Here is a 12273-nt window from a genome sequence, read left to right on the forward strand (position 1 = left end):
GCTCCTGTATGGTCAATAAAAAGGAAATAGAGGCAATATACTCTGTCCAGTCAATAAACATGGTCCTACAGTATACGCACCTTATTAAGGGCAAAGCAGACTGCAATGTGAAAGAATGACGTTCAGTGCCCACACATATAGAGGCCCGGGGAGCGTAGATCGGATCGATACACATTAACATTCCTAACAGATGCCTCTTAATGTCTCTTTCATTTCAATGAGAAGCGGCTGAGGTGTCACTCTCTTCCTCTCCTTGTCTAAGCTCTTCACTGTCTTCAGCTGAAGGTTATGAGAACGATTTTAGGCGACTACACTCATATCTCTTTGCTCCTCTGCTGACAGTTTTATCACTTGACTCAGGTTCAGATGAGCTAAATCTCCTTCAGTGACCTCTGGTTTCAGCTCTGGAATGCAAAAATGACTTTCCACCTATTGTTGTTTGCATCTGTTATTCTCATAGGCCATGATGGATGTTGAGTTATATATTTTTGGGGAACTTCCTCCAGAGGTTAATGTGTTTGGTACAATGATAAAAAAAAGAATGTATGCAGATTTAATGTGGGTGTCAAGGAATGAGAAGAATAACTTATACTCTACTGAAGAGGTGAGGATGATTGTTGTTTGACCTTTATACAAGCTCACTCATTTCACATTATTCACTCACATTATTCCTGTACTGCATGTGGTATTCTGTTTGAAGTTTTAAAGGAATAGTTCTTCCTCCAAATAATTATTTGTATATTAGTTAATTGTTTTGTTGAATTAGTGAAAAAAAAGTTTGCCTTTCTTGCATGCCTTCATTGAACAAAGAATCCAAAAAATGGAGAAAAATTCTTGATTAATTGAAGTCATAGAAGTCCACCTTTAACAACAGCAAAAAGTTTCACACAACTTGTACAAAATTATCCAAGTCTCATTTATCCAGTTGTATACTTAGTACTTCCGAAACAGGCAGCCTTTTCTGACAGGGAATTGAGCTAAAAGTGACATGTACCTACACAGCTTCAAAGCCAAACCATATTGATAGAAACAGTAATTTTAGCTTGCTGAACCCTGGAGCTGCTGGTCCTCGATCATTGATACTGCTTTACACCTCGTGTGTGCATGCAACTTTTTCAAACACGGGTAAATCCGCTGCATTACCACTGCCACTGAACACTGCATCAGTCTGCCTTTCTGTCAGCTGTTGTGTGTGTGTTTGTTTGTGTTTGTATGTCTGACATTACCGCGTTCACCCGAGTGTTTTGTTCTCACCAATGCTGATCGGAGCCGGAGACAAAAAAAATTTGTGTCTACTGCAGAGTGTTTTGACCTGGGTGTGAATGCCGATCCTACGCATTCCCATTGAATTAAAAAGCCAGATGTTAGCAGATGTCGGCAGGTTCTTTGTGCAGTGGGAATGAAGCTTTGGTTAGTGTGTTATTGCACTGTAAAATCTTAAAATTTTATTTTACTTAAAAAAAAAAAAAAATTAACCTAAAAACAAGTTTAATTACATCATCTTTCTAAGTGAAAGCAACTTCAGTAAAACAATTATACTGTGCTACATATGTGTATTCTGATGGTTGCAAATTAGTCAATCACATGTCTTGAACATGTTAACAAAACAGAACTTATGGATCTCCTAAGTTGGCAAAATCCTCTTTGATGATCAAGTTAAGTCAAAACAGCTTGGTTTTCTGAAGCTGTTAACACTTTGAAAGAATGAGGTAATTCCACTTTTCCACTCGTTTAAGTTTTGTTAACTTTACAAAAAGTGAATCTTCAGATTTTACAGTGTGTGTGTGTGACTTTGGAGAATCTGAACAAATCCTTTGAAACACCAAAGTTACACAATAGCACAAACAAAATGATTGAAGCAGCTGTAGACCAACACTTCCAGTGTTCAGCGAGGTAAAATTACTGTTTTTGTCAGTGGAATCTGGCTTTGGAGAAAGTGGAACACAAGTACTTAAATTACAACCCATAGGCCAAATTTGACCCACGATAAGGTGCGGACCATATTCTAATTCACGGTGACATTAAAATTATTCAAACTGGCCATTTTTTTGACCGCAAATGTAAATAAGGTGCCAGAGCGCATAAAATAGCAAAACAGAGTTTGCTATTACAGTTTTTTTTTATTTTATTTTTTTATATTATAAGTGTCAAAGACTCACACTTATACAGCTCTGCACACAAAAAGCACTTTTCATAATCAGGCTATAAAAAATATTATACATTATTAAAATTTTCTACTTACATTGGGATTTTTTTTTCAAAAACAGCATCAGTCCTAATCATAAAAAGTGAAATATTCATTAATTCAGAACTTTATAATCCTTTAAATGCCAGGTTTTTGTCACAATGCCACAAGATTTTGGGGGGGGGGGGGTTCAAAGGGTTTGTTCAGATTCTCTAAGGACATTATTTTATTATCCCAGCCTGGAGTATGTCAATGATGAGAAGCAGCATTAACCCCTGTTTTTAACCTCAGACTGAATAAATTGATATATTTAAAAAAACAAAAACAAAAAAAATACATTATTGATATTATATTTTAAAAATGTAGCTTGTTACCTCATACTCAATAAATGAACGTATAAGAAAAAATGAAAAATATGTTACTGTCATTGTATTTAAAAATGGAGCTAGTAACCTCAAACTGGATAAATCAATACATTTGAGGGAAAAAAAATGGTACCAATATAATATTTAAAAAATATGGCTTGTAACCTTAACTGAATAAATTACAGAGCTATTCATTATTGCTAATTAAAGTGATTTTTCATTATTCAGTGTTACTGATAGTAACCACTGATGGGTTGTTTTCTATGAGAGTTTGGAGCGTCAGTGCAAACACTCGGCCCAGAGAGCCGTTCTGTGCTCATGTGGAACTGAAGGGGAGCTGATGGGGTACAAACAGGCCTCAAGTGGCCTTAATCCATCTGAAGCTGCAGGGGAACGAGCAAGTCTGCAGCAGCTTTGAAGTTGCATTATCGCTCACTCATTCCTTGCTTCCTCTCACTGCTCACCCTCAAACTGCCCCTGAAACAGTTTAATTACACTGTATGTTTGTGTGTGTGTGTGTGTGTGTGTGTGTGTGTGTGTGTGTGTGGTGGGCAGAAGAATATTTATGGTTGAGTCATGCAAATGAAGATGAAGGAGGATCAGGGTGAAATGAGTTGAGAAATTCTAGTAGAAATTGCACGGAAAAATATGAATAATAGAGCGGTGGAGACAGACAAAAGTTGAAGCACTCTCAGCTCTCTGCAGAGAATTGAAGTCCAGCAGAGGGAATCATGCTGGGAAAGGTGAAGAGGAGGGAAAGTGAAAGAAAGGTGTCAAGAATGTGATATAGAGATAATAAAATGAGTCTTAGGCCATTACCTCTCTGGAGTCCCCCGATGCCAAACCGACCCTGTTCAACTCAGCATAGTGGCACCTACGCAATGTCATGTACAATCACACGTGAACTCGCTCATAAGTGCTGGCATCAGAAAATAGTCCACCAAAGAGCTGCTGACATCATCAAATATCCTCTCATTCCTGGATATTTGGTCCTTTTGTCCTTGGCGACCCAGTTCGATTGTAAGGCCAATCTCATGGGACTAAAATGATTCATGCAGTCTGCAGTCCTGCCAGAAAACAAACAGATCAAAGGATTCTGGCTGTGTTTCAGTCAAAAAACATGCTCATCTGGATAATTATCCAGATCAGTATAAAATAAATCCAGTTAAACATGGAGTAGATTGGGCTGTGTTTTAGGTTTAAAAAAGTCCATCTTAATTACACAGATGAACATTTAATAATTCAATTCTGCACGAAATAGATTTGTAGGAGATTTTAGCCATGTTTTTGGTTAAAAAAATAACAATGTGTTTTAATTTGAAAATTGACCAGATGCACCACTGTTTGACTTCCTGCCTGGTATGATCTGATCTGTGCAACTTGATGCGGCTGCTGTCCATCACCAGCAATAATAGACTTGCCAGGGCACCAAGTAGCTCAGTTGATAGAGCAGGTGCCCATGTACAGAGGCTACGTCCTTGCTGCAGTGGCTGTGGGTTCGATTCCAGCCTTGGCCCTTAGCTGCATGTCGTCCTCTCTCTCCCCCTTTCACACTTAAGCTTTCCTATCTCAATTCTAGCAACTCCCAGAACTCCAGGAGCTATGAAAGCTCCAGGCTTAACATAAGTAAAAACTAGTTTGTGCCAGTTTCCTAAATTCATGAAAAAATGGACCTTCTCTCATGAGACCAAAGCTCTTGTCCTGTGTGAAACCAAAAATCTGTCACATTGTAAGAAGATGTGCAACAAAAACTTTGTCCATACCTGGGATACTTTATCTGAGACAAAGTCAATGAACAGGACCCTGTGCTAAAGGCTGGATCATCAACTGGCCAAAGGCAACATTTAGAGTCCAGAACAGTGACTATGAAAGCTCCAGGGTCACTGAGGGTAAAGTAGTTTGCTAAAACTAATGAAAACATGTTTGGGAATGACAAACTCTTAAGCTTTTATTAACTGACCTTGAAGACAAGTCCTTCGAATTATATGACAGAATACGCTGTTTGTCTATGCCACCTGAAATGACACATTTTCTGGTTAAGGTTTTAGGTTTCGGTAGAAAACAATTTTATTGGGGTTAGGGAGTCAGTAAAATCACATTTTGTTAGACTTTTGTCATGGTCACAATTATGTCCACTTTTGGTGAGGGAACAATCATGATTAAAAGAAACCAACATTGACTGTAAGTAGGCAACAGGAAATAAAGAGCAGTTTGCGGGTTAAAATTCGAAGTTTCTTTGACCCCATCCATCCAAATTATTACAAGTTGTCTTCCTAACTCTTGAGATCATGTAAGGTATCTACTATAACTCAACACATGATGTGCTTGGGTTTTTAATATGGATTACCATAATTTTGGTGCGTTCTTGTAACACAATGGAGATATGAAAGGATACTGTCATCTTTTATGGTGGATGTCCTCACACAGCAGCTCTGGACCTGTGTCAAGTCGGGCTCAGCATGTGATGGTGGCAGCAAAAAGAAGCAGAAAGATGGCAGCAGCTTATTTCCTTAAGTGGTCCCGATTGAAGTGTTGGCATCAGGTAGAAGGACTGTCCTAGGAGGGACATAAGGAGAGGAAAGACGGAGAGAGATACAGAAAGTGTGTGTGTGTGTGTGCACGTGTGCGTGTGTGTGTGCGTGCGTGTGTGTGTGTGTGTGCGTGCGTGTGTGTTTAAGAGAGAGCAGGAGAGAGGGAAAGGTAACGGGCCACTGTTCTGACGTCAGCGTCTTTTCTTAGCATCCCTCTCTTCTTACAAGGACATGTTGGTGCCCAGTGCTGAGGGTGCAAACCCCTCTCTTACCTAACAGGAAGGGGATGCTGTTGGCTTCGGTGCAGTGACATTTCAGGCATGTGTGTGTGACTACGTGAGCACGTGTCTCTATGTATGGCAGAGTCACTTTCATCCCGGCACAGTGTCAAATGATACTATTACTGAATGTGTGTCGCAGTTAAAATTAGATATGTTGCTCAGATTAGCCCCAATGGACTCATTTAATCAGATTAGTCCCTGAACCCCCTGCATTATATTGTTTTGGATGATCATTTAGTATTAAATTGTTGAGCTGTTTGGTATGTATGAGGGGAGATAATAGGGGTGATGGTGGTGCCTATTATTAAATCATCCTTCCTGATTCGTGCCCTATTGGGACAGATTCTCTTGAATCAAATTATTGTGAAATTAAACTCTCTCATTTTGCCAGGGAACCCCTTGAGCCTCCCCCCTCTTCCCCTCGGTGCTGGAATCCCTCTTTAGCATACACTGTTACACTCATCTCTGTGACTCTTCAATCCTGCAATCCTTCATTAAGCCTTTATTAGAGTCAACTGGGCACGGCAGGCCTGTCAAGCTTTGGATTTCTTTGGATTTTCTTAACGTTGAAGTGATGTGCATGAGCCTATAGTAATGAGTAATGCTTTGTATATTAAGAGTTTGGATGGCAGTTTTTAACCCTCCCCAAAACTAAAAATGGAGTGCCCCAGGAATGTCTCAAAAAAACAGAAATGAGACAGCAGATCTTGAATTCAATAGGTTTCTTTAAATGGGTTTTTAGTTAGAAGCCTTAATAAGGTATGTGGTTAACACACGCTGAAAAGACTTTCATGTTTTGAACTATGACATAAAATATGTCAATTAATTCCCCACTCGTGAATTTTGAAGCTTTTATGTGTCTTTAAAAAGCTGGTTGCTAACAAATGGCGAAAGGCGACTGGAGACATCCACATGGGGAGGAAACTCTGGACTCCTGCATGTAAGTCAATTGTTTGTGGGACCCATCCAGCTGCCTGCACGCCCACACTCGCGCTCTTTATATTACATGGTTACCTGCAGCATTATTACCTGACGCTGCTCTTCAGTGTGGCTGCATGATAACAACGCCACTGGTTCTGTCCAAAAATTGGAGTTTTGATTCTGCTTTGTAGCAGTACCTCTAAAAATCATTGGATCCCACAGAAGCAACTGGCTTGTGGTCATTTCATTTTTTCTGAACCATCTCATATTATGTAATTGAATACATCATGAGGCCAGTTTCTGCAGCGTCATGTATGTGGGGGTGTGTGAGAAAGAGCTGAAGACATAGAACCATCTACTCTGTCTACTTATCATCTGCTTATTATGATTAGATTTTTACAGTTTATTTATTTATTATATTGATTTTATTTCACTGATTGGTCCTGTTAATGCACTTTCCCTGTTGCTGTTTCCCCATGGTGGGCCTAATAAAGGATTATCTTATCTTATCCTAAGAGGAGCAGAGAAGATGAGGGGAGAGACGAAAGGGAGCAGAGGCTTTGATGAATAGCTGCAGTACTGATGCTGACAGCACATTTCAGTAACAGACCCGATGTGCGTGTGTGTGTGTGTGTTTGTGTGTGCCACTATCTCTGTCTGTCATACATGGATCAAGCATCTGTCAATGCCAATTTCTGCTCTGTTTTTGTGCATGCGGTGCAAAAAACAGGTTGTAAACATTTTCAAATACAGTTCTAAAATCCTCCCTAAAAAAATATTTACACAGTACAAATATGTGTGTTTGTGTGCATGTGTATTAAAGATCTTCTGTATAAGTAATTTAATTTTTTTAGGGTATATTTGAAAAAAACAAAGCAATTAAGATCATTACTATGAAATTATAGGTATCAATTGAAAACAAACAAACAAAAAAAGCAAAAAAAAACCAAAAACATGGAGTCGAGGAGCAAATAAAAAGGCAGAGTGTGAGCTGTGAGGAGATGAACGCCAGTTGTTATGTGTGTGCGTCTATAGACTGCAGCCTGTAGAGCCTTTGCACATAACATCACATCACCGTGAAAACCTACAAATGTGGGGCAGGAACTGATTTCTGCATGAGAACCACTATGAAAATTCTAGAGTTATGTGCTGTTTACGGCTGCGCAAGAATGGCTGACCTCACAGAATATGGCAGAGGAGTCCAGTGTTTGCTTTCTGTCTGAATGTGTTGTTTGTTTTTTTTTCCTACACCTAACCATGTGCCTCCTTTCCCCTGATCCTAACCATCTATGCCTTTGTTGCCCAGTCCCACGGTGCCAGCATCTGCGTTTGTTGACGTCCAGGCATTGATTGCCATGTTTTTTTTGTTGCCTAACCATTACCACGTGTAGTGTGATCCCACCATGTGCTTGTGCTGACATCCTCCATAGTGGCATCCCAGAACGTAAAGAGCATAAGGATACATAGAGCGTAATATGTAGACGTGGAAGTCCACTGCAAAGTGGCGATATGTGACAACTTGGGATGGGAATGTCTTGTGGACAGCAGGCGGGTTTCTATTAAAGATTTGCCCAAAATTTAAGCAATATTTTCGAAATGTCGATAAAATTCTATTGCAGGATGACTCCCTCTTTTTAAGAAGGGGGACCGGAGGGTGTGTTCCAACTACAGGGGGATCACACTCCTCAGCCTCCCTGGTAAGGTCTATTCGGGGGTACTAGAGAGGAGGGTCCGCTGGATAGTCGAACCCCCGATTCAGGAGGAGCAATGCGGTTTTCGCCCCGGTCGTGGAACTGTGGACCAGCTCTGGACCCTTGGCAGGGTCCTTAAAGGTGCATGGGAGTTTGCCCAACCAGTCCACATGTGCTTTGTGGACTTGGAGAAGGCATTCAACCATGTTGTAACGGGTGTATGGAGGACCCAAATGCAGTACAGTACACTTCACTGGCAGTTGGTAATAACTTTTATTAAAACCAACACGAATGGAAAACAGGATACAGACTGTGAGTTCGTTCTTCGAGCTGTGAGCCCTAGCAATGTCTCTGGGAGTCACACGAAGCGAAGACACGAAGCTTGTACCCACTGTGGCTGGTGACGAGGAAACCCCGTAGCTCCGTGAGCCGACAACACGTGTGTGAGCGTTGTCGGGGATCGAGCAGAGAGGTGGTCGAGGGCAGGCAGGGGTTCGGTTACCGGGAAGTCCGTCCACGGAAACAACAGTACCAGCAGGGATCAGGCAGGAGAATCGTTGAAGCAGAGCAGAAAGGTCTTTACCAGGGAATCTGTCAGATTTCCGGAATGCCGAAACTGAGCACGTGGTCGGGGACAGAAGGCAGGTAGGTTCATGAGGAGTCAGGCGAGGAGAGCAGGTTGGGGACAGGCAGAGTCGGCAACGGATGATCTGTTTGGAGAGTGCTGGAAAGACATGCATGCTGCAGAGGACGATCTGGCAATGAGTGTGTGGGCTGGAGTGTCTTAAATACCGGGTAGATTGCTGATGAGCTGCAGCTGTGGGGAGAGCAGGCTGCAGCAGTGGGCGGGGCTAGCAGGTAGAGCAGGTCAGAGGAAGGTGAGTGGAAAGTTACTGGCAGGGAGGGGGAGAAGGAGAATGCAGGAACCATGACACATGTCCCTCGGGGAGTCCTGTGGGGGGTTCTCCGGGAATATGGGGTTTCGGACTCCCTGATACAGGCTGTCCGTTCCCTGTATGACCAGTACCAGAGCTTGGTCCGCATTGCCAGCAGTAAGTCGAACTCGTTTCCGGTGAGGGTTGGACTCCGCCAGGGCTGCCCTTTGTCACTGATTCTGTTCATAACTTTTATGGACAGAATTTCTAGGCGCAGCTAGGGTGTTGAGGAGGTCCGGTTTGGTGACCTCAGGATTGGGTCTCTGCTCTTTGCAGATGATGTGGTCCTGTTGGCTTCATCAGGATCGGTTCGCAGCCGAGTGTGAAGCGGCTGGGATGAGAATCAGCACCTCCAAATCCGAGGCCATGGTTCTCAGCCGGAAAAGGGTGGCGTGCCCCCTCCGGATCGGGGACGAAGTCCTGCCCCAAGTGGAGGAGTTTAAGTACCTCGGTGTCTTGTTCACGAGAGAGGGAAGGATGGAGCGGGAGATCGACAGGCGGATCGGTGCAGCGTCTGCAGTAATGCGGACTCTGCACCGGTCTGTCGTGGTGAAGAGGGAGCTGAGCCGAAAGGCAAAGCTCTCGATTTACTGGTCGATCTTTGTTCCTACCCTCACCTATGGTCACGAGCTTTGGGTAGTGACCGAAAGAACAAGATCGTGGGTACAAGCGGCCGAAATGAGTTTCCTCCGTGGGGTGGCTGGGCTCTCCCTTAGAGATAGGGTGAGAAGCTCGGTCATCCGGGAGGAGCTCGGAGTAGAGCCGCTGCTCCTCCGTGTTGAGAAGAGCCAGATGAGATGGCTTGGGCATCTAATTAGGATGCCTCCAGGATGCCTCCCTGGTGAGGTGTTCAGGGCACGTCCCACTGGTAGGAGGCCCCGGGGAAGACCCAGGACACGCTGGAGAGACTATGTCTCACTGCTGGCCTGGGAACGCCTCGGGGTCCCCCGGGAAGAGCTGGACAAAGTGGCCGGGGAGAGGGAAGTCTGGGCTTCCCTGCTTAGGCTGCTGCCCCCGCGACCCGACCCCGGATAAGCGGAAGAAAATGGATGGATGGATGGAAGGATGACTGTTTCCATTGAGTGATGAACGTGACTTCTCTGGTGATAACATTCCAAGAAGCATGGTGATGGATGTTCAAAACATTAGCAGGTTAAATTTCTATTGCAGCCACCACACTAGCCGTCATTATTTCCAATCCAAGGCCACGCAGGTATTTATCGAGTGATAATGGAAAGGCGAGCCCCTTAAACTTGGGATTTCTGGGAGGTGATAGTTCACGTTTTCACAGCTGAATCATGGATTTGAAACTTCTGGATGATCCGCTCAACTTTTGAAGAGTTATGTGATGCAATAACACCTCTTGTAGCGCCTTCTGCATCATGCCTAATCAAATTATGTGACCTATAAAAGCCATGTTTATATTGCAGTTTTGCGAAATGTGGCTTTTTTCGTATTGCTGACATATTACCTCATGCAAGCGTAAAATTTTTTTTTTTTTCGATAGATTTCAGTTTTTTCCAAAATGGACCTTTCTATTATTTTATTTTGATTTGCACAATTTTAGGGTTAATGAAAAACTGCCTAGTGTGTGTGCACGTCTCTCTCTTTCTTTGTCTCTACCTTTTCTCTCGTAAGTCTTGAGCTGGCTGACAATGGGAAACATCTTGAGCGAAACAGAAGCAGATTTTCTAATATCTTCCCCACACAGGCCTGTATTCCAATCTGTAAGGCGCCTCTGATTCCTCCAAGCAACACACTTCTAATCCACACACACACACACACACACACACACACAAACATATGCACACACATTCTCCCTCTCTCTCTTTTGGCTCCAGGCTCTAACATTATTGCCAGTGTGCTCTCATTAGAGGGGAATGGGGACACATTTACCAACCCTGCTGGACTGGAGCTAATATCTCGCTCTGCTTTTATACCTTTTTGCATAAAGCCTTCATCTCAATGAAACATCCATGCAACCTCCTCTTCCTGCTCCTCCTCCTCCTCCTCCTCCTCCTCCTCCTCCTCCTCATCATCATCATCATCATCATCATCATCACCACCACACTCCTTTATGAGTCTCACTCTATTCCTCCGTCTACACACAGTTTAATGATCCTGCTGTTCACTTAGCATTGCCTTCATTAGCATTGCAGTGACGGTACAGCCAGTAGGAACAGAGTGTATTGATGTGAAAGTCTTATATATCATATTAAGGTGCAGTTAGTATGATCTTTCTGCTCTGGAGTACAAATCATTACCATTATATCTGCAGGGGTTGTGTTTTATTGGCAGTAACTCAGCAGTTACTGACAAAAGTCACATTTCCAAACAATGTTGATACCAAAAAAGAATCTTTGTGTCGCCTCCCCTCTTTCTGGTAAAAGTCGCACTTGAAGATGCCATATAAACTGCAGCCAAAGGCCGACTGAGCATGCACGCACATTGTGCGCCTGTGTGGAAGGAAATCTACATTTGATAGTTTATATGTACATAAAAAGGAGCGTTGCCGCAAGATAGACAACACAAGCACACTAGCCAACGCGGGTTTTTACATTGCTGTCTGCTCTGCATACAAATTATGTCTGGTGACAAGTTGCATTTTGCACTCTGTGTTAAACTTTATTTTGCATTAGTGTTTTTGGAAAAAGAACAGGAAATCATGGCTTAAAAATAAGTGAAAAAAAAGGCCCTAAATGAGTGAAATCAACGATTCCCACGACCAAACATCTAATCACACAGCTCTCTGTCATGACCGCTTCCACTGCAGATTTACCCAATAACTGAGTTGAATCAAACGGGTGTGCTACACTCAGATCAGGTAAATGAACACAAGAACGATAGCCTAAAGTTGTTTAGTTTAGTTGTTATCAAGCTGCTGCACTTTGTAAATGCTGCTATTGCCTCCTATGCTGCTCATTTATTGCTTTTATTCTAATGCATTTTACTGGTTATATTGCTCATAATTTATTTTTATAGGTATCTATTTATTTATTTATTGGAGTGGATTAGAGTACTTGATGCCATTTATTCACCAAGACCTGAGTACTGCTTTTTGTTCTTTTCATGTTTTCCATGGTCAGAATGACAGTATACAGTATCCTTGAAGTTGCCGTATGGCTGGCTTGGTAATATAGTTTTCCATAAAAATGTAAGTTGTGTGGTAAATATTACCAGTTGTGAAATAGAAATGAGAACATGCAGTCAAATGGAGAACTTTCCTAGCATATCAATATCTATGATAACTGCCTCCTTTTTTAAGATTATTTTTTGGGAGTTTTTGCCTTTAATTGACAGGACAGCACAAGTGTGAAGGGGGGATAGAGAGAGGGGGTGACATACAACAAAGGGCTGAGGCCGG

The 12273-nt window shown here is 42.5% G+C and overlaps 1 long non-coding RNA gene across 1 annotated transcript in view; it reads left to right on the forward strand.

The window, feature by feature from the left end:
* LOC148186583 (uncharacterized) overlaps positions 1 to 12273 on the forward strand; it is a 33318-nt gene that overhangs the window by 14531 nt on the left and 6514 nt on the right. The gene's annotated exons all lie outside the window — the stretch shown is intronic.

The sequence above is a fragment of the Plectropomus leopardus genome, chromosome 17, assembly GCF_026936395.1.
Source record: "Plectropomus leopardus strain MGB_pleo_1.0 chromosome 17, ASM2693639v1, whole genome shotgun sequence".
Classification (NCBI taxonomy): domain Eukaryota; kingdom Metazoa; phylum Chordata; class Actinopteri; order Perciformes; family Serranidae; genus Plectropomus; species Plectropomus leopardus.